This window comes from Hyla sarda, unplaced genomic scaffold (genome assembly GCF_029499605.1).
Source record: "Hyla sarda isolate aHylSar1 unplaced genomic scaffold, aHylSar1.hap1 scaffold_204, whole genome shotgun sequence".
In the NCBI taxonomy this organism is placed as follows: domain Eukaryota; kingdom Metazoa; phylum Chordata; class Amphibia; order Anura; family Hylidae; genus Hyla; species Hyla sarda.
Window position 1 is genome coordinate 310,406 of NW_026608702.1, and position 25,126 is coordinate 335,531.

At 48.6% G+C, this 25,126-nt stretch overlaps 7 non-coding genes and 2 pseudogenes across 7 annotated transcripts; all 9 read left to right on the forward strand.

The window, feature by feature from the left end:
- Nucleotides 1-961: 961 nt before the first annotated feature.
- Nucleotides 962-1,152, forward strand: LOC130317918 (U2 spliceosomal RNA). Its single transcript, XR_008864921.1, has one exon. It is a non-coding gene; the product is annotated as a U2 spliceosomal RNA (small nuclear RNA).
- Nucleotides 1,153-3,229: 2,077 nt separating this feature from the next.
- On the forward strand, nt 3,230-3,420 carry LOC130317920 (U2 spliceosomal RNA). Its single transcript, XR_008864922.1, has one exon. It is a non-coding gene; the product is annotated as a U2 spliceosomal RNA (small nuclear RNA).
- A 2,088-nt stretch (nt 3,421-5,508) lies between these two features.
- LOC130318014 (U2 spliceosomal RNA) lies at nt 5,509-5,680 on the forward strand (annotated as a pseudogene).
- Nucleotides 5,681-11,527: 5,847 nt separating this feature from the next.
- Nucleotides 11,528-11,700, forward strand: LOC130318000 (U2 spliceosomal RNA; annotated as a pseudogene).
- Nucleotides 11,701-13,788: 2,088 nt separating this feature from the next.
- On the forward strand, nt 13,789-13,979 carry LOC130317921 (U2 spliceosomal RNA). Its single transcript, XR_008864923.1, has one exon. It is a non-coding gene; the product is annotated as a U2 spliceosomal RNA (small nuclear RNA).
- A 2,089-nt stretch (nt 13,980-16,068) lies between these two features.
- Nucleotides 16,069-16,259, forward strand: LOC130317922 (U2 spliceosomal RNA). Its single transcript, XR_008864924.1, has one exon. It is a non-coding gene; the product is annotated as a U2 spliceosomal RNA (small nuclear RNA).
- A 2,083-nt stretch (nt 16,260-18,342) lies between these two features.
- Nucleotides 18,343-18,533, forward strand: LOC130317923 (U2 spliceosomal RNA). The gene has a single exon (XR_008864925.1). It is a non-coding gene; the product is annotated as a U2 spliceosomal RNA (small nuclear RNA).
- Nucleotides 18,534-20,617: 2,084 nt separating this feature from the next.
- On the forward strand, nt 20,618-20,808 carry LOC130317924 (U2 spliceosomal RNA). The gene has a single exon (XR_008864926.1). It is a non-coding gene; the product is annotated as a U2 spliceosomal RNA (small nuclear RNA).
- A 2,088-nt stretch (nt 20,809-22,896) lies between these two features.
- Nucleotides 22,897-23,087, forward strand: LOC130317925 (U2 spliceosomal RNA). Its single transcript, XR_008864927.1, has one exon. It is a non-coding gene; the product is annotated as a U2 spliceosomal RNA (small nuclear RNA).
- The last annotated feature ends 2,039 nt before the right edge of the window (nt 23,088-25,126 follow it).

Here is a 25,126-nt window from a genome sequence, read left to right on the forward strand (position 1 = left end):
GGTTTAAAAGTGATTTCGGCGGAGAAATATATATATATATATATATATATATATATATATATATATATATATATATATATATATACGCGCACACACACACACACATATATATAAACGTATTCTCCGTTGAGATATTGCAGCCGCTGCTGTGTCCAGGCCCAGGAGCCTTAGCACTGTGCTGTGATGTCACTCAATACCACTGACATCACTAGGTGTAAACAACATCTCTCCTTTGCTGTGTATGTGACTATGGAGCTGTTTGGTGATGTCGTCTATTATGGCCTTCATAGAAGCAACAGGAGATTGTTGCATCCATCTAGAACCCTCAGAACTACAGTGCTATGATGTCACTCACTTCCACAGGCCTTGCAGAGTGTAAACAACAACAACCCAGCTTTGTTGTGTATGTAACCATAGGGATTGTGATGTCACCTAGAACCTTCACAGCAGCGACAGCTTTATGAGGAGCATCAGCACTGCTCTGCCTGAGCAGAACCATCACCGCCATAGGTTGTCAAATAACCCGGATTTAACCCACACAGGTAAGTCCAATGGGGTGCAGGCATGTCCTCTATGCTTACAGCTTCCCGTGGGTGTTGGTTTGATACCGTTTGGGGACAGCCAAGGAGGCATCTGCAGGCAACAAAGGTAGGTGTGTGCTTGTGTGTGTGTTTCCTATGCAGATCCTAAGCCCAGTGTCACATGCAAGTAGGAGGAGTAAGAAGGGTTCCTGGCAAATCCGGGTTATGGATTGCATTTAAAAAGGCCCCGTGGGAGTGCAATGGGCCCCTGTCTTGCTGCTTAGCAATAATGGTATGGGTTTAGGTTCTGCTGTGTGTACTGGTGGTTGACTGCCCCCCAGCCCAGAGTGTGCATGGAAAATTGTCTGGCAGCCTCCCTGACAGCAAGCAGTGATAGTGCCCATGAAGGGGACCTTGTTGGGCCCGCCCCTTTCACGGTTATCGCTTCTCGGCCTTTTGGCTAAGATCAAGTGTAGTATCTGTTCTTATCAGTTTAATATCTGATACGTCCCCTATCTGGGGACCATATATTAAATGGATTTTTGAGAACGGGGGCCGATTTCGAAGCTTGCTTCCGTCGCCCTATGCATTGACCCGATATGGCAGTATCTTCGGGTACAGTGCACCACCCCCTTACAGGGTTAAAAAGAAAGATTCCTACTTTCATTGCTACCTGCTTGCTGGCTAGCCAGCTAGCCAGCCCTGTGGGCCTTGCTGCTGCTGCTGCTGCTGCAGCCAAAAAACAAAAGGTGGTGCTGCTGCTGCTTCTGCTTGTGTCTGGCCGCTGTTGGAGCGTCCAGGCACAGGACTTCTGCTGCTGCTGACTAAATGGCCTCCTTAATTGGATCATTTGAGTAGCCAGCACACCTGTGCAGGTAGGGCATGACATGATAGGCAGCTGCCTTGATAGCGGGTGGGTGCTGAATGTTCCTAATTGACAAAATAAGATTAATGCTTATGAAGAAATATAAAATCTCATCCCTTCCCCAATATCGCGCCACACCCCTACCCCTTAATTCCCTGGTTGAACTTGATGGACATATGTCTTTTTTCGACCGTACTAACTATGTAACTATGTAACATAACATGGGGGGGTCTCCTGGCTGTTCACACAGGTGTGTCATTGCTGTACATTGACCATGCATTGCTTCTGTGGTATTGCAAAGGCAAAGACAAATGCTTCCAGCCATCCATTGCACTAATGGATTGGTCATCAGCTGGCTGTCTATGTCCCGCATCAATATAGACCAAAGTACAGAGGGTTAGGCTATGCTATAGTGCACCTACCTGATGCATCAGAAGGTGCGAGGCCCTTGCTAAATTCTGTGCACAGACTTTGAGATCTATGCTTTAGACTGTATCTAAACCTGCTCCAACATGGACTGACATTCTGGCCTACTTTCAGCCGATGCGACTTGTCTTTCGCTGAACAGTCGCTTTTTATGTATTCAGCACCTATGTATAATGTTGTAAAAATGCTCTAGAAGCTAAAGTCGCAGAAATGTCACACATATTTGGCCTGCAACTTTCTGTGCGACAAATTCAGACAGGAAAAATCAGTATAAATCCTTAGAAAATTATCCCCCAGTGTCTCCATCTGCTGGCGGTATTGAATAAGCATTGCTGCACTGATGGGGTATGCATTAGACGAAAAAAAAGAAGAAAAAGAAGAATAATACGCCCAGAAAAGAGGCGAAAAGGAGAAAAACGTAAAAAAACGTGAAAAAAAAGTAAGAGGAAGAGAAGGGAAAAAAAGGTGGAAATGGGTTTAAAAGTGATTTCGGCGGAGAAATATATATATATATATATATATATATATATATATATATATATATACGCGCACACACACACATATATATAAACGTATTCTCCGTTGAGATATTGCAGCCGCTGCTGTGTCCAGGCCCAGGAGCCTTAGCACTGTGCTGTGATGTCACTCAATACCACTGACATCACTAGGTGTAAACAACATCTCTCCTTTGCTGTGTATGTGACTATGGAGCTGTTTGGTGATGTCGTCTATTATGGCCTTCATAGAAGCAACAGGAGATTGTTGCATCCATCTAGAACCCTCAGAACTACAGTGCTATGATGTCACTCACTTCCACAGGCCTTGCAGAGTGTAAACAACAACAACCCAGCTTTGTTGTGTATGTAACCATAGGGATTGTGATGTCACCTAGAACCTTCACAGCAGCGACAGCTTTATGAGGAGCATCAGCACTGCTCTGCCTGAGCAGAACCATCACCGCCATAGGTTGTCAAATAACCCGGATTTAACCCACACAGGTAAGTCCAATGGGGTGCAGGCATGTCCTCTATGCTTACAGCTTCCCGTGGGTGTTGGTTTGATACCGTTTGGGGACAGCCAAGGAGGCATCTGCAGGCAACAAAGGTAGGTGTGTGCTTGTGTGTGTGTTTCCTATGCAGATCCTAAGCCCAGTGTCACATGCAAGTAGGAGGAGTAAGAAGGGTTCCTGGCAAATCCGGGTTATGGATTGCATTTAAAAAGGCCCCGTGGGAGTGCAATGGGCCCCTGTCTTGCTGCTTAGCAATAATGGTATGGGTTTAGGTTCTGCTGTGTGTACTGGTGGTTGACTGCCCCCCAGCCCAGAGTGTGCATGGAAAATTGTCTGGCAGCCTCCCTGACAGCAAGCAGTGATAGTGCCCATGAAGGGGACCTTGTTGGGCCCGCCCCTTTCACGGTTATCGCTTCTCGGCCTTTTGGCTAAGATCAAGTGTAGTATCTGTTCTTATCAGTTTAATATCTGATACGTCCCCTATCTGGGGACCATATATTAAATGGATTTTTGAGAACGGGGGCCGATTTCGAAGCTTGCTTCCGTCGCCCTATGCATTGACCCGATATGGCAGTATCTTCGGGTACAGTGCACCACCCCCTTACAGGGTTAAAAAGAAAGATTCCTACTTTCATTGCTACCTGCTTGCTGGCTAGCCAGCTAGCCAGCCCTGTGGGCCTTGCTGCTGCTGCTGCTGCTGCAGCCAAAAAACAAAAGGTGGTGCTGCTGCTGCTTCTGCTGCTTCTGCTTGTGTCTGGCCGCTGTTGGAGCGTCCAGGCACAGGACTTCTGCTGCTGCTGACTAAATGGCCTCCTTAATTGGATCATTTGAGTAGCCAGCACACCTGTGCAGGTAGGGCATGACATGATAGGCAGCTGCCTTGATAGCGGGTGGGTGCTGAATGTTCCTAATTGACAAAATAAGATTAATGCTTATGAAGAAATATAAAATCTCATCCCTTCCCCAATATCGCGCCACACCCCTACCCCTTAATTCCCTGGTTGAACTTGATGGACATATGTCTTTTTTCGACCGTACTAACTATGTAACTATGTAACATAACATGGGGGGGTCTCCTGGCTGTTCACACAGGTGTGTCATTGCTGTACATTGACCATGCATTGCTTCTGTGGTATTGCAAAGGCAAAGACAAATGCTTCCAGCCATCCATTGCACTAATGGATTGGTCATCAGCTGGCTGTCTATGTCCCGCATCAATATAGACCAAAGTACAGAGGGTTAGGCTATGCTATAGTGCACCTACCTGATGCATCAGAAGGTGCGAGGCCCTTGCTAAATTCTGTGCACAGACTTTGAGATCTATGCTTTAGACTGTATCTAAACCTGCTCCAACATGGACTGACATTCTGGCCTACTTTCAGCCGATGCGACTTGTCTGTCGCTGAACAGTCGCTTTTTATGTATTCAGCACCTATGTATAATGTTGTAAAAATGCTCTAGAAGCTAAAGTCGCAGAAATGTCACACATATTTGGCCTGCAACTTTCTGTGCGACAAATTCAGACAGGAAAAATCAGTATAAATCCTTAGAAAATTATCCCCCAGTGTCTCCATCTGCTGGCGGTATTGAATAAGCATTGCTGCACTGATGGGGTATGCATTAGACGAAAAAAAAGAAGAAAAAGAAGAATAATACGCCCAGAAAAGAGGCGAAAAGGAGAAAAACGTAAAAAAACGTGAAAAAAAAGTAAGAGGAAGAGAAGGGAAAAAAAGGTGGAAATGGGTTTAAAAGTGATTTCGGCGGAGAAATATATATATATATATATATATATATATATATATATATATATATATACGCGCACACACACACATATATATAAACGTATTCTCCGTTGAGATATTGCAGCCGCTGCTGTGTCCAGGCCCAGGAGCCTTAGCACTGTGCTGTGATGTCACTCAATACCACTGACATCACTAGGTGTAAACAACATCTCTCCTTTGCTGTGTATGTGACTATGGAGCTGTTTGGTGATGTCGTCTATTATGGCCTTCATAGAAGCAACAGGAGATTGTTGCATCCATCTAGAACCCTCAGAACTACAGTGCTATGATGTCACTCACTTCCACAGGCCTTGCAGAGTGTAAACAACAACAACCCAGCTTTGTTGTGTATGTAACCATAGGGATTGTGATGTCACCTAGAACCTTCACAGCAGCGACAGCTTTATGAGGAGCATCAGCACTGCTCTGCCTGAGCAGAACCATCACCGCCATAGGTTGTCAAATAACCCGGATTTAACCCACACAGGTAAGTCCAATGGGGTGCAGGCATGTCCTCTATGCTTACAGCTTCCCGTGGGTGTTGGTTTGATACCGTTTGGGGACAGCCAAGGAGGCATCTGCAGGCAACAAAGGTAGGTGTGTGCTTGTGTGTGTGTTTCCTATGCAGATCCTAAGCCCAGTGTCACATGCAAGTAGGAGGAGTAAGAAGGGTTCCTGGCAAATCCGGGTTATGGATTGCATTTAAAAAGGCCCCGTGGGAGTGCAATGGGCCCCTGTCTTGCTGCTTAGCAATAATGGTATGGGTTTAGGTTCTGCTGTGTGTACTGGTGGTTGACTGCCCCCCAGCCCAGAGTGTGCATGGAAAATTGTCTGGCAGCCTCCCTGACAGCAAGCAGTGATAGTGCCCATGAAGGGGACCTTGTTGGGCCCGCCCCTTTCACGGTTATCGCTTCTCGGCCTTTTGGCTAAGATCAAGTGTAGTATCTGTTCTTATCAGTTCTTATCTTACCTGGCAGGGGAGATACCATGATCGCTACGGTCTGAAGAACTCCAAGCATTGTGGTAGAGATTTTGCGTAGTACGATTGCAGTACTTTTCGTTCTTATTAGAACCGCATTTCTCTAGAGCATACCACCTGAAGATCGTCTCCTGCCTGCCTCGGAACATCTGAAGAAGGAGAAGATCTTGAAGACTGCAGCTCCGGAAGAAGCCGACGAAGAACCTGGAAGAAGGGAATCGGCGGTGAATTCCGGAACAGCGGCGAAGAGGAAGGCGGCGCAGAATCTTTTCGAAGAAACTCGCTGCCTCTGGAGAAGGATTTGCATAGCTCCTCCCACCGGGACCGGATCTGCATAGCTCCTCCCACCCGGGAAAGAAGACTTTGCGAAGCCTCTCTCCACAAGCAAGCAAGGAAGCGGAAAAGAGCCTGCTGGAAGAAGCCATGGCCTCAACCAGCAAGTCCACCCAGGAGGCTGCAGGGCAAGGCCTGGAGGTCCAGCCCCAACCACAGCAAGCTTCAACCTCCACCACGGCAAGGCAGAAGGGCGGCAGAATTCCTAACCTGGAAGCTCCAACCCTGGAGCCCTGGATGAGGCAGACTGTTGCCTTGAAGCTCAAGCCCGTGGACGGAAGGGTGCCGGACATGTCCCACGACGTGTTCTGCAAGAAGATGCTGGCGGATCAAGGCTTCCCCACGGCTGACACCCTGGGAATAGCAACCTTCTTTTCGGGAATCTTCTACATCACCTTTGCCACCATTGGGACCTGTAGAAGATACTGGGAGGTGGTGAAAGCGGCGAGTCCCGAATCCCCTTTTTCTCGCTTTGTGGGCAACTGCCTTATTCAAAGAGAGGAGAGGCGGGTGACGGTCTCAATGCGGAACCCACACACCCCAGGCACGGACATCTCGACCTTCCTGAAGCGCTTCTGCACCGTGGTGAGGGAGCCCACCCGCATCCTGAACTCACTCGGATACTGGACCTGCAAGTGGTCTGTGGTCGTCAGACTCAACAAGAACCCTGCTTCTCCAGACGGACTACAGCACCTGCCAACGACATTTTCCTTGGGCAACTCCACAGGACTTATTTTCTACCCGGACATGCCGCAGACCTGCAGGAGATGTGGCAAGATGGGCCACGAGGGCAAGGACTGTATGGAGGATGCCTGCAGGTATTGCCGTGTGACAGGTCACACGACCAAGGACTGCCCCAAGAGCAAGACCTGCAACCTCTGCGGACTGGCAGCCCACAGCTACAAGGACTGCCCCCAGAGGGAGAGAACATGGGCATCTGTGGCAGCGAGAGCACCGAAGCCAGCCCCAGCTCCGGAGCCAACACCACGGATGGCCAAGCCGACCAAGGAGGGTAAGAAGGCGAAAGCCACCACCCCTGCCCCGTCCCGCCCCTCCCCTGCCCCTCCAGTCCCATCCCCTGCCCCTCCCGCCCCATCTCCTGCCCCATCCCGCCCCACTCCTGCCCCATCCCGTCCCACCCCTGCCCCATCCCGTCCCACCCCTGCCCCTCCTGCCCCATCCCGTCCCACCCCTGCCCCTCCTGCCCCATCCCGTCCCACCTCTGCCCCTCCTGCCCCATCCCGTCCCACCTCTGCCCCTCCTGCCCCATCCCGCCCCACCCCTGCCCCCCGTACCCCACCCCGGCCCACCCCTGCCCCCCGTACCCCACCCCGGCCCACCCCTGCCCCGTCCTCCCCTGCCCGGCCCACCCCTGCCCCGTCCTCCCCTGCCCGGCCCACCCCTGCCCCGTCCTCCCCTGCCCCGGCACTCTCTCCTGCCCCCCGCCCCACCCAGCCTCCTTTCTCTCCTGGCCCAGCAGCACCTAACCCCCCTCCAGATGCTGGTGCCCGCCCTTCGGAGGACTTTCCTGTGCTTCCTCCCCCAGGTACCATACAGAGGAAGAGGAAAGGAAGGGACAACGTATCAGAAGAGTCCCACAAAAGAAAGATAATCGAGACCTGCGAGACCCCTCAAGCTTCAGATGAGGAGGAGGAGATGGAGCAGGTCTGCGAGAGCCTTGAGGCTTCAGAAGGAGAGGAGGTGATGGAGCAGGCCCAAGTGGAGCAGGTCCAAGCAGAGCCAGTCCAAGCTCAATCTATGGAGGAGCTGCTGCAGGACCCAGAGGTTAAGAAAATCCTGGACACTCCGTCCATCACGGTCTACGACGAGTTCTTGGAAGGGCGCTACGAGAAGCCACAGGAGCCGACAGGCGCCAGAGAAGAGGACCCGTCCGACCAGACTGGTAACTAGTATCAGAACTAACCTCTCTTTTTATTCCCATGGCTGATCTCAACATCTTCTGCATTAATGTGAGGAGTATTAGAGCTTGGTTTAGATTTCAGACTGTTCTTATGTTCTTAGATTCCCAGAGGTGTGATGTTTACATGTTGCAGGAATGTGCTTTGTCTGCTTCTAGGTCTTACAACCATCTGGCCAGGCAGTGGCCTCACGGCCCTTCCTACTGGTCTGGTGGGGGCGACAATAGGTCTGCGGGGGTGGCCATCCTGATCAGGGGAGGTAACTTTGCACTTGATTCCGTCCGGGAGCTCGTCTGTGGCAGACTTCTTGTCGCAGACGGTTCCTGGGCGGGTGAGCCCGTGCGGCTCATCAACGTGTATGCCTCCCCTGAGAGGGATGTCCGACTGGAGGTTCTCCAGGCCCTGCGGGCTGAACTCGCCACCACTAGAGCAGTAGTGTTGGGTGGTGACTTCAACTGCCCCATTGAGGTGGACGGGCGCAGTTCTGGCACATCCGCCAACCTGGACGTGACGTCTAAACTGCTGATTGAGATGGTGACGGAGGCATCCTTGCAGGACGTTGTCGGGTCCGTCGGGAACGGCTCCGTAAACTATAAGTGGAGCCGCCCCGATGGCTCGCTCCGTTCTCGGATAGACTTCATCTTCACTTCGAGAGCAGTCAGAAAGGTGTCGTACTCTATGGTCCCCTGCTTCTTCTCTGACCACAGGGCCATTCGATTCCGGGGGACTCTGGGCCATGGATTCCCACCTGGCCCGGGCTCCTGGAAGTTGAATTGTGCCCTGTTGGAGCAGAGGGAGGTCATGGAGGAACTTAGGGATGCTTACCTTGTATGGCGAAATGACAAATGTCTGTTCAAGTGCATCAGCGATTGGTGGGAATATGTTAAAGTCGAATTCCGTTGTTTCTTTCAGGCAAAAGGCAGACAACAGGCGTGTGCGAAGAAGTGGGACTTGAGGAAACTGCAGCGCGAGCTGCGGTCCCTGCAGGACCTGCTCCAGTGTGGCTGGGACGTCAGGGAGGAGCTGGAGGAGACCAAAAAGAGCTTGAAAAGGCACTTTGAGGAGGAATCCAAGCGAATCGTCTTTCGTTCCAAGGTGGAGAACCTGGAGAAGGGTGAGAAATGTAACTCTTTCTTTTTCAGGAAGCTCCATGCCGGCCACACGCCCCTGACTGAGCTACGAGATGAGACCGGACACATGAGGAGCGGCAAGGAGGAAGTGATGGGGGTCGTCCACGACTTCTACAGCAACCTCTACGCCCCCAAGTCATCCGACCCCGAAGCCGCCGAGAGGTTCCTGTCAGGTGTCACTAACGTTGTTGATCCCGCAGGTGCGGCGGCTATGGACGATCCCTTGACGGTGGGGGAGCTGCTCTCTGCCGCTAAATCCTTTAAGCCCGGCAGGACCCCGGGCAGTGACGGTCTCCCGGCCGAGCTCTACGTAGCGCTGGGTGACCTGATCTGTCCGGACCTGTTGGAGGTGTACGAGGAGATGGTGGTGGGGGGCAGAATGCCTCCGTCGTTGAGGGAAGGGATGATCACGATCTTGTATAAGCGGAAGGGGGAGAGATGTGACCTGAAAAACTGGCGTCCCATCTCTCTCCTGAACGTGGACTACAAGATCCTCGCCAAGGTGCTGGCCAACAGGCTGAAACCTGTCATGGGGCAGATCGTCCATCCGGACCAGACCTGCAGCATTCCTGGCCGCAGGATTGCCGACAGCCTTGCCCTTGTGAGAGACACGGTCCATTACATCCAGGACCGCGGGGGCCGCGCCGCCCTGGTCAGCTTAGATCAGGAGAAGGCGTTCGACCGTGTCTCCCACGCATTCATGGACAGGGTTTTGCGCAGGCTGGGTCTGGGGAAGATGTTTTGCTCTTTTGTTAACGTTATGTATTTTGACATTTACAGCACGGTGTTGGTGAACGGCTGGAAGACTGACCCCTTTCCTATTCTTTCAGGGGTTAGACAAGGCTGCCCTCTTTCACCTCTCCTTTTTGTTTGTGTTATAGAGCTCTTCGCTGAGACTATCCGGCAGAATGGAGAGATCAGAGGGATCACCGCACCAGGACCAGATCGCCACGAGGTCAAGTGCTCGCTCTACATGGACGACGTGACCATCTTCTGCGCTGACCAGCGTTCGGTGACTGCACTCGTCCAGACCTGCGAGGACTTCGGCAGAGCTTCGGGGGCAAAAGTCAACTGCGGGAAGTCGGAGGCCATGCTCTTCGGGGAATGGCACCTGGCTTCTTCCGCCCCCTTCCCCTTTACTATTAAGCCGGACTTCATTCAAATTCTTGGAGTCTGGTTCGGGAAGGAAGGAGCGGCCCTTAAGTCTTGGCAAGACCGACTAGGAAGGATAAACTCGAAGATCGGACTGTGGAGCTCCAGAAAGCTCACGATGGAAGGCAAGGCACTTGTCCTGCGGAGTGAAGTTTTGCCTGTGCTCCAATATACCGCACAGGCCTGGCCTCCCCATACCACCGTTTGCAAGGCCATCACCCGGACAGTGTTTGGCTTCGTCTGGGGCAAAATGGACAGAGTCAAGAGGACCGTGATGTACAAGGAACCCCGCAAGGGTGGGAAGGGAATACCCGACATCCCCGCTCTGCTGAGGGCCTCCTTTGCATGTGTCACGGTGCAGCGGACTCTTGTTGAAAAGACTGGCTCAGCGGGCAGGTCCATGTCTCGCTTGCTTCTCATGCCCCTCTGGAGACAGCTGGGCTGGGACAAGTGGGACAGCTCCATCCCTTACAACAGGAACACTCCCTGGTTCTATGGGGATGTTGTCCGGTTTGTGAGGGAGCACCAGCTGGAAGGACTGAAACCCGACCTATGGAAGCCGAAGACAATCCACAAACTCATCCGAGCTAAGGACTCGACCGAGCTGGTTCCGGGACTCCCCGCAGCCACTGCAGAGACAGTTTGGAACAATGTGGCCTCAAAGCGGCTTACCAATGGACACAAGGACTTGTCGTGGATGGCCGTCATGGGAGGTCTCTCTCTCAGGTCATTCATGCATGCCCGCAACCTGTGCAAGACCCGGCACTGCCCCCGTTGCCCCTACGTGGAGGAAACATCATTCCACGTGTTTTGGCAGTGCCCCTTTGCACAGGGTCTGTTGGACGCCCTAGAACAGGAACTCAGAGACTCAGTGCCCAGGAGCTGCCTATCGTACCATTCGGTGCTTTACGGCCTGTTCCCTGGGACCCACGACGTGGAGGCCATCCAGGAGGCCTGGCGCCTTATGAACTGTTTTAAGGACGCAGTGTGGCTTGCCAGGAACCGCCTCGTGATCAACAGGGAAAACATGTCCGTCCGGGACTGCCGCAGGTTCATCAAGAACCTGCTTAGAGACTATTCCATCTTGGACAGCTCGGCCGTTGATGAGGAAGAAGAGGAGTGAAGACCCCTCTCCTTCTCCCATGTCTCCCTGAAGATACAGCCCAACAGTTTGGCCCTGTGATCCGCCCCCTCCCTACCCCCACATAGTCGCCCACACCCCTACCCCGATCACAGATTGTATTATTTGGTTTTTGTTTGATCTCTTGTGCCTTTATATTGCAGGATTGAGCTGAATGTTAGAGTAGCATGGTGTGCGGTGTATAGCTTAGGGAACCTTTGCTGTGTATTGTACTATCATGCTTTGTGTGACTGTAATTTATTGTACGACTTGTAATGACTGAACGGAAAATAAAGCTCTTTCAATCAAAAATCTGTTCTTATCAGTTTAATATCTGATACGTCTCCTATCTGGGGACCATATATTAAATGGATTTTTGAGAACGGGGGCCGATTTCGAAGCTTGCTTCCGTCGCCCTATGCATTGACCCGATATGGCAGTATCTTCGGGTACAGTGCACCACCCCCTTACAGGGTTAAAAAGAAAGATTCCTACTTTCATTGCTACCTGCTTGCTGGCTAGCCAGCTAGCCAGCCCTGTGGGCCTTGCTGCTGCTGCTGCTGCTGCAGCCAAAAAACAAAAGGTGGTGCTGCTGCTGCTTCTGCTGCTTCTGCTTGTGTCTGGCCGCTGTTGGAGCGTCCAGGCACAGGACTTCTGCTGCTGCTGACTAAATGGCCTCCTTAATTGGATCATTTGAGTAGCCAGCACACCTGTGCAGGTAGGGCATGACATGATAGGCAGCTGCCTTGATAGCGGGTGGGTGCTGAATGTTCCTAATTGACAAAATAAGATTAATGCTTATGAAGAAATATAAAATCTCATCCCTTCCCCAATATCGCGCCACACCCCTACCCCTTAATTCCCTGGTTGAACTTGATGGACATATGTCTTTTTTCGACCGTACTAACTATGTAACTATGTAACATAACATGGGGGGGTCTCCTGGCTGTTCACACAGGTGTGTCATTGCTGTACATTGACCATGCATTGCTTCTGTGGTATTGCAAAGGCAAAGACAAATGCTTCCAGCCATCCATTGCACTAATGGATTGGTCATCAGCTGGCTGTCTATGTCCCGCATCAATATAGACCAAAGTACAGAGGGTTAGGCTATGCTATAGTGCACCTACCTGATGCATCAGAAGGTGCGAGGCCCTTGCTAAATTCTGTGCACAGACTTTGAGATCTATGCTTTAGACTGTATCTAAACCTGCTCCAACATGGACTGACATTCTGGCCTACTTTCAGCCGATGCGACTTGTCTGTCGCTGAACAGTCGCTTTTTATGTATTCAGCACCTATGTATAATGTTGTAAAAATGCTCTAGAAGCTAAAGTCGCAGAAATGTCACACATATTTGGCCTGCAACTTTCTGTGCGACAAATTCAGACAGGAAAAATCAGTATAAATCCTTAGAAAATTATCCCCCAGTGTCTCCATCTGCTGGCGGTATTGAATAAGCATTGCTGCACTGATGGGGTATGCATTAGACGAAAAAAAAGAAGAAAAAGAAGAATAATACGCCCAGAAAAGAGGCGAAAAGGAGAAAAACGTAAAAAAACGTGAAAAAAAAGTAAGAGGAAGAGAAGGGAAAAAAAGGTGGAAATGGGTTTAAAAGTGATTTCGGCGGAGAAATATATATATATATATATATATATATATATATATATATATATATATACGCGCACACACACACATATATATAAACGTATTCTCCGTTGAGATATTGCAGCCGCTGCTGTGTCCAGGCCCAGGAGCCTTAGCACTGTGCTGTGATGTCACTCAATACCACTGACATCACTAGGTGTAAACAACATCTCTCCTTTGCTGTGTATGTGACTATGGAGCTGTTTGGTGATGTCGTCTATTATGGCCTTCATAGAAGCAACAGGAGATTGTTGCATCCATCTAGAACCCTCAGAACTACAGTGCTATGATGTCACTCACTTCCACAGGCCTTGCAGAGTGTAAACAACAACAACCCAGCTTTGTTGTGTATGTAACCATAGGGATTGTGATGTCACCTAGAACCTTCACAGCAGCGACAGCTTTATGAGGAGCATCAGCACTGCTCTGCCTGAGCAGAACCATCACCGCCATAGGTTGTCAAATAACCCGGATTTAACCCACACAGGTAAGTCCAATGGGGTGCAGGCATGTCCTCTATGCTTACAGCTTCCCGTGGGTGTTGGTTTGATACCGTTTGGGGACAGCCAAGGAGGCATCTGCAGGCAACAAAGGTAGGTGTGTGCTTGTGTGTGTGTTTCCTATGCAGATCCTAAGCCCAGTGTCACATGCAAGTAGGAGGAGTAAGAAGGGTTCCTGGCAAATCCGGGTTATGGATTGCATTTAAAAAGGCCCCGTGGGAGTGCAATGGGCCCCTGTCTTGCTGCTTAGCAATAATGGTATGGGTTTAGGTTCTGCTGTGTGTACTGGTGGTTGACTGCCCCCCAGCCCAGAGTGTGCATGGAAAATTGTCTGGCAGCCTCCCTGACAGCAAGCAGTGATAGTGCCCATGAAGGGGACCTTGTTGGGCCCGCCCCTTTCACGGTTATCGCTTCTCGGCCTTTTGGCTAAGATCAAGTGTAGTATCTGTTCTTATCAGTTTAATATCTGATACGTCCCCTATCTGGGGACCATATATTAAATGGATTTTTGAGAACGGGGGCCGATTTCGAAGCTTGCTTCCGTCGCCCTATGCATTGACCCGATATGGCAGTATCTTCGGGTACAGTGCACCACCCCCTTACAGGGTTAAAAAGAAAGATTCCTACTTTCATTGCTACCTGCTTGCTGGCTAGCCAGCTAGCCAGCCCTGTGGGCCTTGCTGCTGCTGCTGCTGCTGCAGCCAAAAAACAAAAGGTGGTGCTGCTTCTGCTGCTTCTGCTGCTTCTGCTTGTGTCTGGCCGCTGTTGGAGCGTCCAGGCACAGGACTTCTGCTGCTGCTGACTAAATGGCCTCCTTAATTGGATCATTTGAGTAGCCAGCACACCTGTGCAGGTAGGGCATGACATGATAGGCAGCTGCCTTGATAGCGGGTGGGTGCTGAATGTTCCTAATTGACAAAATAAGATTAATGCTTATGAAGAAATATAAAATCTCATCCCTTCCCCAATATCGCGCCACACCCCTACCCCTTAATTCCCTGGTTGAACTTGATGGACATATGTCTTTTTTCGACCGTACTAACTATGTAACTATGTAACATAACATGGGGGGGTCTCCTGGCTGTTCACACAGGTGTGTCATTGCTGTACATTGACCATGCATTGCTTCTGTGGTATTGCAAAGGCAAAGACAAATGCTTCCAGCCATCCATTGCACTAATGGATTGGTCATCAGCTGGCTGTCTATGTCCCGCATCAATATAGACCAAAGTACAGAGGGTTAGGCTATGCTATAGTGCACCTACCTGATGCATCAGAAGGTGCGAGGCCCTTGCTAAATTCTGTGCACAGACTTTGAGATCTATGCTTTAGACTGTATCTAAACCTGCTCCAACATGGACTGACATTCTGGCCTACTTTCAGCCGATGCGACTTGTCTGTCGCTGAACAGTCGCTTTTTATGTATTCAGCACCTATGTATAATGTTGTAAAAATGCTCTAGAAGCTAAAGTCGCAGAAATGTCACACATATTTGGCCTGCAACTTTCTGTGCGACAAATTCAGACAGGAAAAATCAGTATAAATCCTTAGAAAATTATCCCCCAGTGTCTCCATCTGCTGGCGGTATTGAATAAGCATTGCTGCACTGATGGGGTATGCATTAGACGAAAAAAAAGAAGAAAAAGAAGAATAATACGCCCAGAAAAGAGGCGAAAAGGAGAAAAACGTAAAAAAACGTGAAAAAAAAGTAAGAGGAAGAGAAGGGAAAAAAAGGTGGAAATGGGTTTAAAAGTGATTTCGGCGGAGAAATATATATATATATATATATATATATATATATATATATATATATACGCGCACACACACACATATATATAAACGTATTCTCCGTTGAGATATTGCAGCCGCTGCTGTGTCCAGGCCCAGGAGCCTTAGCACTGTGCTGTGATGTCACTCAATACCACTGACATCACTAGGTGTAAACAACATCTCTCCTTTGCTGTGTATGTGACTATGGAGCTGTTTGGTGATGTCGTCTATTATGGCCTTCATAGAAGCAACAGGAGATTGTTGCATCCATCTAGAACCCTCAGAACTACAGTGCTATGATGTCACTCACTTCCACAGGCCTTGCAGAGTGTAAACAACAACAACCCAGCTTTGTTGTGTATGTAACCATAGGGATTGTGATGTCACCTAGAACCTTCACAGCAGCGACAGCTTTATGAGGAGCATCAGCACTGCTCTGCCTGAGCAGAACCATCACCGCCATAGGTTGTCAAATAACCCGGATTTAACCCACACAGGTAAGTCCAATGGGGTGCAGGCATGTCCTCTATGCTTACAGCTTCCCGTGGGTGTTGGTTTGATACCGTTTGGGGACAGCCAAGGAGGCATCTGCAGGCAACAAAGGTAGGTGTGTGCTTGTGTGTGTGTTTCCTATGCAGATCCTAAGCCCAGTGTCACATGCAAGTAGGAGGAGTAAGAAGGGTTCCTGGCAAATCCGGGTTATGGATTGCATTTAAAAAGGCCCCGTGGGAGTGCAATGGGCCCCTGTCTTGCTGCTTAGCAATAATGGTATGGGTTTAGGTTCTGCTGTGTGTACTGGTGGTTGACTGCCCCCCAGCCCAGAGTGTGCATGGAAAATTGTCTGGCAGCCTCCCTGACAGCAAGCAGTGATAGTGCCCATGAAGGGGACCTTGTTGGGCCCGCCCCTTTCACGGTTATCGCTTCTCGGCCTTTTGGCTAAGATCAAGTGTAGTATCTGTTCTTATCAGTTTAATATCTGATACGTCCCCTATCTGGGGACCATATATTAAATGGATTTTTGAGAACGGGGGCCGATTTCGAAGCTTGCTTCCGTCGCCCTATGCATTGACCCGATATGGCAGTATCTTCGGGTACAGTGCACCACCCCCTTACAGGGTTAAAAAGAAAGATTCCTACTTTCATTGCTACCTGCTTGCTGGCTAGCCAGCTAGCCAGCCCTGTGGGCCTTGCTGCTGCTGCTGCTGCTGCAGCCAAAAAACAAAAGGTGGTGCTGCTGCTGCTTCTGCTTGTGTCTGGCCGCTGTTGGAGCGTCCAGGCACAGGACTTCTGCTGCTGCTGACTAAATGGCCTCCTTAATTGGATCATTTGAGTAGCCAGCACACCTGTGCAGGTAGGGCATGACATGATAGGCAGCTGCCTTGATAGCGGGTGGGTGCTGAATGTTCCTAATTGACAAAATAAGATTAATGCTTATGAAGAAATATAAAATCTCATCCCTTCCCCAATATCGCGCCACACCCCTACCCCTTAATTCCCTGGTTGAACTTGATGGACATATGTCTTTTTTCGACCGTACTAACTATGTAACTATGTAACATAACATGGGGGGGTCTCCTGGCTGTTCACACAGGTGTGTCATTGCTGTACATTGACCATGCATTGCTTCTGTGGTATTGCAAAGGCAAAGACAAATGCTTCCAGCCATCCATTGCACTAATGGATTGGTCATCAGCTGGCTGTCTATGTCCCGCATCAATATAGACCAAAGTACAGAGGGTTAGGCTATGCTATAGTGCACCTACCTGATGCATCAGAAGGTGCGAGGCCCTTGCTAAATTCTGTGCACAGACTTTGAGATCTATGCTTTAGACTGTATCTAAACCTGCTCCAACATGGACTGACATTCTGGCCTACTTTCAGCCGATGCGACTTGTCTGTCGCTGAACAGTCGCTTTTTATGTATTCAGCACCTATGTATAATGTTGTAAAAATGCTCTAGAAGCTAAAGTCGCAGAAATGTCACACATATTTGGCCTGCAACTTTCTGTGCGACAAATTCAGACAGGAAAAATCAGTATAAATCCTTAGAAAATTATCCCCCAGTGTCTCCATCTGCTGGCGGTATTGAATAAGCATTGCTGCACTGATGGGGTATGCATTAGACGAAAAAAAAGAAGAAAAAGAAGAATAATACGCCCAGAAAAGAGGCGAAAAGGAGAAAAACGTAAAAAAACGTGAAAAAAAAGTAAGAGGAAGAGAAGGGAAAAAAAGGTGGAAATGGGTTTAAAAGTGATTTCGGCGGAGAAATATATATATATATATATATATATATATATATATATATATATATATACGCGCACACACACACACACATATATATAAACGTATTCTCCGTTGAGATATTGCAGCCGCTGCTGTGTCCAGGCCCAGGAGCCTTAGCACTGTGCTGTGATGTCACTCAATACCACTGACATCACTAGGTGTAAACAACATCTCTCCTTTGCTGTGTATGTGACTATGGAGCTGTTTGGTGATGTCGTCTATTATGGCCTTCATAGAAGCAACAGGAGATTGTTGCATCCATCTAGAACCCTCAGAACTACAGTGCTATGATGTCACTCACTTCCACAGGCCTTGCAGAGTGTAAACAACAACAACCCAGCTTTGTTGTGTATGTAACCATAGGGATTGTGATGTCACCTAGAACCTTCACAGCAGCGACAGCTTTATGAGGAGCATCAGCACTGCTCTGCCTGAGCAGAACCATCACCGCCATAGGTTGTCAAATAACCCGGATTTAACCCACACAGGTAAGTCCAATGGGGTGCAGGCATGTCCTCTATGCTTACAGCTTCCCGTGGGTGTTGGTTTGATACCGTTTGGGGACAGCCAAGGAGGCATCTGCAGGCAACAAAGGTAGGTGTGTGCTTGTGTGTGTGTTTCCTATGCAGATCCTAAGCCCAGTGTCACATGCAAGTAGGAGGAGTAAGAAGGGTTCCTGGCAAATCCGGGTTATGGATTGCATTTAAAAAGGCCCCGTGGGAGTGCAATGGGCCCCTGTCTTGCTGCTTAGCAATAATGGTATGGGTTTAGGTTCTGCTGTGTGTACTGGTGGTTGACTGCCCCCCAGCCCAGAGTGTGCATGGAAAATTGTCTGGCAGCCTCCCTGACAGCAAGCAGTGATAGTGCCCATGAAGGGGACCTTGTTGGGCCCGCCCCTTTCACGGTTATCGCTTCTCGGCCTTTTGGCTAAGATCAAGTGTAGTATCTGTTCTTATCAGTTTAATATCTGATACGTCCCCTATCTGGGGACCATATATTAAATGGATTTTTGAGAACGGGGGCCGATTTCGAAGCTTGCTTCCGTCGCCCTATGCATTGACCCGATATGGCAGTATCTTCGGGTACAGTGCACCACCCCCTTACAGGGTTAAAAAGAAAGATTCCTACTTTCATTGCTACCTGCTTGCTGGCTAGCCAGCTAGCCAGCCCTGTGGGCCTTGCTGCTGCTGCTGCTGCTGCAGCCAAAAAACAAAAGGTGGTGCTGCTGCTGCTTCTGCTGCTTCTGCTTGTGTCTGGCCGCTGTTGGAGCGTCCAGGCACAGGACTTCTGCTGCTGCTGACTAAATGGCCTCCTTAATTGGATCATTTGAGTAGCCAGCACACCTGTGCAGGTAGGGCATGACATGATAGGCAGCTGCCTTGATAGCGGGTGGGTGCTGAATGTTCCTAATTGACAAAATAAGATTAATGCTTATGAAGAAATATAAAATCTCATCCCTTCCCCAATATCGCGCCACACCCCTACCCCTTAATTCCCTGGTTGAACTTGATGGACATATGTCTTTTTTCGACCGTACTAACTATGTAACTATGTAACATAACATGGGGGGGTCTCCTGGCTGTTCACACAGGTGTGTCATTGCTGTACATTGACCATGCATTGCTTCTGTGGTATTGCAAAGGCAAAGACAAATGCTTCCAGCCATCCATTGCACTAATGGATTGGTCATCAGCTGGCTGTCTATGTCCCGCATCAATATAGACCAAAGTACAGAGGGTTAGGCTATGCTATAGTGCACCTACCTGATGCATCAGAAGGTGCGAGGCCCTTGCTAAATTCTGTGCACAGACTTTGAGATCTATGCTTTAGACTGTATCTAAACCTGCTCCAACATGGACTGACATTCTGGCCTACTTTCAGCCGATGCGACTTGTCTGTCGCTGAACAGTCGCTTTTTATGTATTCAGCACCTATGTATAATGTTGTAAAAATGCTCTAGAAGCTAAAGTCGCAGAAATGTCACACATATTTGGCCTGCAACTTTCTGTGCGACAAATTCAGACAGGAAAAATCAGTATAAATCCTTAGAAAATTATCCCCCAGTGTCTCCATCTGCTGGCGGTATTGAATAAGCATTGCTGCACTGATGGGGTATGCATTAGACGAAAAAAAAGAAGAAAAAGAAGAATAATACGCCCAGAAAAGAGGCGAAAAGGAGAAAAACGTAAAAAAACGTGAAAAAAAAGTAAGAGGAAGAGAAGGGAAAAAAAGGTGGAAATGGGTTTAAAAGTGATTTCGGCGGAGAAATATATATATATATATATATATATATATATATATATATATATACGCGCACACACACACATATATATAAACGTATTCTCCGTTGAGATATTGCAGCCGCTGCTGTGTCCAGGCCCAGGAGCCTTAGCACTGTGCTGTGATGTCACTCAATACCACTGACATCACTAGGTGTAAACAACATCTCTCCTTTGCTGTGTATGTGACTATGGAGCTGTTTGGTGATGTCGTCTATTATGGCCTTCATAGAAGCAACAGGAGATTGTTGCATCCATCTAGAACCCTCAGAACTACAGTGCTATGATGTCACTCACTTCCACAGGCCTTGCAGAGTGTAAACAACAACAACCCAGCTTTGTTGTGTATGTAACCATAGGGATTGTGATGTCACCTAGAACCTTCACAGCAGCGACAGCTTTATGAGGAGCATCAGCACTGCTCTGCCTGAGCAGAACCATCACCGCCATAGGTTGTCAAATAACCCGGATTTAACCCACACAGGTAAGTCCAATGGGGTGCAGGCATGTCCTCTATGCTTACAGCTTCCCGTGGGTGTTGGTTTGATACCGTTTGGGGACAGCCAAGGAGGCATCTGCAGGCAACAAAGGTAGGTGTGTGCTTGTGTGTGTGTTTCCTATGCAGATCCTAAGCCCAGTGTCACATGCAAGTAGGAGGAGTAAGAAGGGTTCCTGGCAAATCCGGGTTATGGATTGCATTTAAAAAGGCCCCGTGGGAGTGCAATGGGCCCCTGTCTTGCTGCTTAGCAATAATGGTATGGGTTTAGGTTCTGCTGTGTGTACTGGTGGTTGACTGCCCCCCAGCCCAGAGTGTGCATGGAAAATTGTCTGGCAGCCTCCCTGACAGCAAGCAGTGATAGTGCCCATGAAGGGGACCTTGTTGGGCCCGCCCCTTTCACGGTTATCGCTTCTCGGCCTTTTGGCTAAGATCAAGTGTAGTATCTGTTCTTATCAGTTTAATATCTGATACGTCCCCTATCTGGGGACCATATATTAAATGGATTTTTGAGAACGGGGGCCGATTTCGAAGCTTGCTTCCGTCGCCCTATGCATTGACCCGATATGGCAGTATCTTCGGGTACAGTGCACCACCCCCTTACAGGGTTAAAAAGAAAGATTCCTACTTTCATTGCTACCTGCTTGCTGGCTAGCCAGCTAGCCAGCCCTGTGGGCCTTGCTGCTGCTGCTGCTGCTGCAGCCAAAAAACAAAAGGTGGTGCTGCTGCTGCTTCTGCTGCTTCTGCTTGTGTCTGGCCGCTGTTGGAGCGTCCAGGCACAGGACTTCTGCTGCTGCTGACTAAATGGCCTCCTTAATTGGATCATTTGAGTAGCCAGCACACCTGTGCAGGTAGGGCATGACATGATAGGCAGCTGCCTTGATAGCGGGTGGGTGCTGAATGTTCCTAATTGACAAAATAAGATTAATGCTTATGAAGAAATATAAAATCTCATCCCTTCCCCAATATCGCGCCACACCCCTACCCCTTAATTCCCTGGTTGAACTTGATGGACATATGTCTTTTTTCGACCGTACTAACTATGTAACTATGTAACATAACATGGGGGGGTCTCCTGGCTGTTCACACAGGTGTGTCATTGCTGTACATTGACCATGCATTGCTTCTGTGGTATTGCAAAGGCAAAGACAAATGCTTCCAGCCATCCATTGCACTAATGGATTGGTCATCAGCTGGCTGTCTATGTCCCGCATCAATATAGACCAAAGTACAGAGGGTTAGGCTATGCTATAGTGCACCTACCTGATGCATCAGAAGGTGCGAGGCCCTTGCTAAATTCTGTGCACAGACTTTGAGATCTATGCTTTAGACTGTATCTAAACCTGCTCCAACATGGACTGACATTCTGGCCTACTTTCAGCCGATGCGACTTGTCTGTCGCTGAACAGTCGCTTTTTATGTATTCAGCACCTATGTATAATGTTGTAAAAATGCTCTAGAAGCTAAAGTCGCAGAAATGTCACACATATTTGGCCTGCAACTTTCTGTGCGACAAATTCAGACAGGAAAAATCAGTATAAATCCTTAGAAAATTATCCCCCAGTGTCTCCATCTGCTGGCGGTATTGAATAAGCATTGCTGCACTGATGGGGTATGCATTAGACGAAAAAAAAGAAGAAAAAGAAGAATAATACGCCCAGAAAAGAGGCGAAAAGGAGAAAAACGTAAAAAAACGTGAAAAAAAAGTAAGAGGAAGAGAAGGGAAAAAAAGGTGGAAATGGGTTTAAAAGTGATTTCGGCGGAGAAATATATATATATATATATATATATATATATATATATATATATACGCGCACACACACACACACATATATATAAACGTATTCTCCGTTGAGATATTGCAGCCGCTGCTGTGTCCAGGCCCAGGAGCCTTAGCACTGTGCTGTGATGTCACTCAATACCACTGACATCACTAGGTGTAAACAACATCTCTCCTTTGCTGTGTATGTGACTATGGAGCTGTTTGGTGATGTCGTCTATTATGGCCTTCATAGAAGCAACAGGAGATTGTTGCATCCATCTAGAACCCTCAGAACTACAGTGCTATGATGTCACTCACTTCCACAGGCCTTGCAGAGTGTAAACAACAACAACCCAGCTTTGTTGTGTATGTAACCATAGGGATTGTGATGTCACCTAGAACCTTCACAGCAGCGACAGCTTTATGAGGAGCATCAGCACTGCTCTGCCTGAGCAGAACCATCACCGCCATAGGTTGTCAAATAACCCGGATTTAACCCACACAGGTAAGTCCAATGGGGTGCAGGCATGTCCTCTATGCTTACAGCTTCCCGTGGGTGTTGGTTTGATACCGTTTGGGGACAGCCAAGGAGGCATCTGCAGGCAACAAAGGTAGGTGTGTGCTTGTGTGTGTGTTTCCTATGCAGATCCTAAGCCCAGTGTCACATGCAAGTAGGAGGAGTAAGAAGGGTTCCTGGCAAATCCGGGTTATGGATTGCATTTAAAAAGGCCCCGTGGGAGTGCAATGGGCCCCTGTCTTGCTGCTTAGCAATAATGGTATGGGTTTAGGTTCTGCTGTGTGTACTGGTGGTTGACTGCCCCCCAGCCCAGAGTGTGCATGGAAAATTGTCTGGCAGCCTCCCTGACAGCAAGCAGTGATAGTGCCCATGAAGGGGACCTTGTTGGGCCCGCCCCTTTCACGGTTATCGCTTCTCGGCCTTTTGGCTAAGATCAAGTGTAGTATCTGTTCTTATCAGTTTAATATCTGATACGTCCCCTATCTGGGGACCATATATTAAATGGATTTTTGAGAACGGGGGCCGATTTCGAAGCTTGCTTCCGTCGCCCTATGCATTGACCCGATATGGCAGTATCTTCGGGTACAGTGCACCACCCCCTTACAGGGTTAAAAAGAAAGATTCCTACTTTCATTGCTACCTGCTTGCTGGCTAGCCAGCTAGCCAGCCCTGTGGGCCTTGCTGCTGCTGCTGCTGCTGCAGCCAAAAAACAAAAGGTGGTGCTGCTGCTGCTTCTGCTGCTTCTGCTTGTGTCTGGCCGCTGTTGGAGCGTCCAGGCACAGGACTTCTGCTGCTGCTGACTAAATGGCCTCCTTAATTGGATCATTTGAGTAGCCAGCACACCTGTGCAGGTAGGGCATGACATGATAGGCAGCTGCCTTGATAGCGGGTGGGTGCTGAATGTTCCTAATTGACAAAATAAGATTAATGCTTATGAAGAAATATAAAATCTCATCCCTTCCCCAATATCGCGCCACACCCCTACCCCTTAATTCCCTGGTTGAACTTGATGGACATATGTCTTTTTTCGACCGTACTAACTATGTAACTATGTAACATAACATGGGGGGGTCTCCTGGCTGTTCACACAGGTGTGTCATTGCTGTACATTGACCATGCATTGCTTCTGTGGTATTGCAAAGGCAAAGACAAATGCTTCCAGCCATCCATTGCACTAATGGATTGGTCATCAGCTGGCTGTCTATGTCCCGCATCAATATAGACCAAAGTACAGAGGGTTAGGCTATGCTATAGTGCACCTACCTGATGCATCAGAAGGTGCGAGGCCCTTGCTAAATTCTGTGCACAGACTTTGAGATCTATGCTTTAGACTGTATCTAAACCTGCTCCAACATGGACTGACATTCTGGCCTACTTTCAGCCGATGCGACTTGTCTGTCGCTGAACAGTCGCTTTTTATGTATTCAGCACCTATGTATAATGTTGTAAAAATGCTCTAGAAGCTAAAGTCGCAGAAATGTCACACATATTTGGCCTGCAACTTTCTGTGCGACAAATTCAGACAGGAAAAATCAGTATAAATCCTTAGAAAATTATCCCCCAGTGTCTCCATCTGCTGGCGGTATTGAATAAGCATTGCTGCACTGATGGGGTATGCATTAGACGAAAAAAAAGAAGAAAAAGAAGAATAATACGCCCAGAAAAGAGGCGAAAAGGAGAAAAACGTAAAAAAACGTGAAAAAAAAGTAAGAGGAAGAGAAGGGAAAAAAAGGTGGAAATGGGTTTAAAAGTGATTTCGGCGGAGAAATATATATATATATATATATATATATATATATATATATATACGCGCACACACACACATATATATAAACGTATTCTCCGTTGAGATATTGCAGCCGCTGCTGTGTCCAGGCCCAGGAGCCTTAGCACTGTGCTGTGATGTCACTCAATACCACTGACATCACTAGGTGTAAACAACATCTCTCCTTTGCTGTGTATGTGACTATGGAGCTGTTTGGTGATGTCGTCTATTATGGCCTTCATAGAAGCAACAGGAGATTGTTGCATCCATCTAGAACCCTCAGAACTACAGTGCTATGATGTCACTCACTTCCACAGGCCTTGCAGAGTGTAAACAACAACAACCCAGCTTTGTTGTGTATGTAACCATAGGGATTGTGATGTCACCTAGAACCTTCACAGCAGCGACAGCTTTATGAGGAGCATCAGCACTGCTCTGCCTGAGCAGAACCATCACCGCCATAGGTTGTCAAATAACCCGGATTTAACCCACACAGGTAAGTCCAATGGGGTGCAGGCATGTCCTCTATGCTTACAGCTTCCCGTGGGTGTTGGTTTGATACCGTTTGGGGACAGCCAAGGAGGCATCTGCAGGCAACAAAGGTAGGTGTGTGCTTGTGTGTGTGTTTCCCATGCAGATCCTAAGCCCAGTGTCACATGCAAGTAGGAGGAGTAAGAAGGGTTCCTGGCAAATCCGGGTTATGGATTGCATTTAAAAAGGCCCCGTGGGAGTGCAATGGGCCCCTGTCTTGCTGCTTAGCAATAATGGTATGGGTTTAGGTTCTGCTGTGTGTACTGGTGGTTGACTGCCCCCCAGCCCAGAGTGTGCATGGAAAATTGTCTGGCAGCCTCCCTGACAGCAAGCAGTGATAG